Below are 1415 nucleotides of genomic sequence, written 5' to 3'. Positions count from 1 at the left end.
CCACACTCCCAGGTTGTTCCTCTGAGGGGCCGCTCACCGTGGACCAAACCCTTTCCATGGAGGAGTGTGCGCGGCCGTAATTGGGAGCAGACGGAGGAGGCCCCTGCGTGCCTCACCGGTGATGTCAGGCCTGGCCCCGACGGAGGGAAACGTAGCTGTGGAGGGGTCTCGGGGAAAACATGCGGTGAGCCAGAATGTCTGAGAGGGCCGGGTCTCGGGGCAGGTGGGCAGACCGGGGGCCACCGGGGGCCACCGAGGCTCCGGGGCCCCCTGGAGGAGCCAAAGAGGCCAGAGGACTTCCAAGGGTAACAGCCCTCATGCCCGCTGGATGTCTGAGTTAAAGGGCCGGCGTGATTCACGGGCACAAACCTTCGTTAAGCGCTCTCTTTTTCTCTGCAAGGAAAAAACGTTCACTTTCTGCTGACAGCAGGGCCATGGCTGGAGGAATGTCCCATTGTGAACGTCGAGACCCTTTTCACGGCTGGCTTTTGCGTTACGATATTGTTATGTTTAGAAAATTAAGCAGACGCTATTATACAAGGTGATTTACGAATTAGAATAATGAAATACAATCTTGTAATCTGTTACTTAACTGGAGGTAGAAATGGATCAAGGTGCTTTCGTTATTATTGGCAGGCAATAAAGGACAAAAAAACAAATCTTTCTTCAAATGTTTGACTTGATACCACTACTATAATAAGAGATATGAACGTGTAGAGGAATGGTTGCAGCCTCCATTATCAAATTACTATTAGAGAGACATGTTAAGCCCCTTTTCATTTTAAGAGTTGGTGTGGGCTGCTCTTTGTCATGCTTTGCTCCTTGAGGTACTCTGATCTAAAATGTAAATTCATCTCGTTAAGCGCTTTGCTCTCATCCTGGCACACACAAATTGTGCCCACCCATTGCTGCCCTGACCCATTTCACCGCATGCAGGACATTTGCATGAAAGGACTGGAACCCAATGCCAAAATAAACATCAATTATAGCTGTCAAACACCGCCAAAAAACAGCTGCAGCTTTGAACAGCTCGACCAGCATGCTTCAAAAGCCAACCGCCTTTAAAGGGTTGCCTCACATATACCAAAGGCCAGACTGGAATTAGCTCTGCCTACATTAAAACAGAAATCTCCTCCACTAATGAACTCAGACAAGATATTTAGGTAACTTTATTACACTATTGCCGTATAGATATGTTTGTCTGTGTGGGGTTTTCCAAGTAGTCAATGCATTAGCAGTTTTTAAACTCTTCATTATGGAATAATCCTTGTAACAGAGTAATTTGTAATGTTCAAGCCTGATTTAAATTAGTTTCATTGTTTGTTTACCAGATTGGCAGTGGATATGCTGTAATGTCGGCTTTCCGAGTTGGAAGTACATTTATGTTTTTGCTCCCCGTTGTCAAGGGAGCTTTG

The sequence above is a fragment of the Micromesistius poutassou genome (assembly GCF_964030765.1).
Source record: "Micromesistius poutassou genome assembly, chromosome: 12".
In the NCBI taxonomy this organism is placed as follows: Eukaryota; Metazoa; Chordata; class Actinopteri; order Gadiformes; family Gadidae; genus Micromesistius; species Micromesistius poutassou.
The sequence above is the reverse complement of the archived record's forward strand: the minus strand, read 5'-3'. Positions refer to the sequence as shown.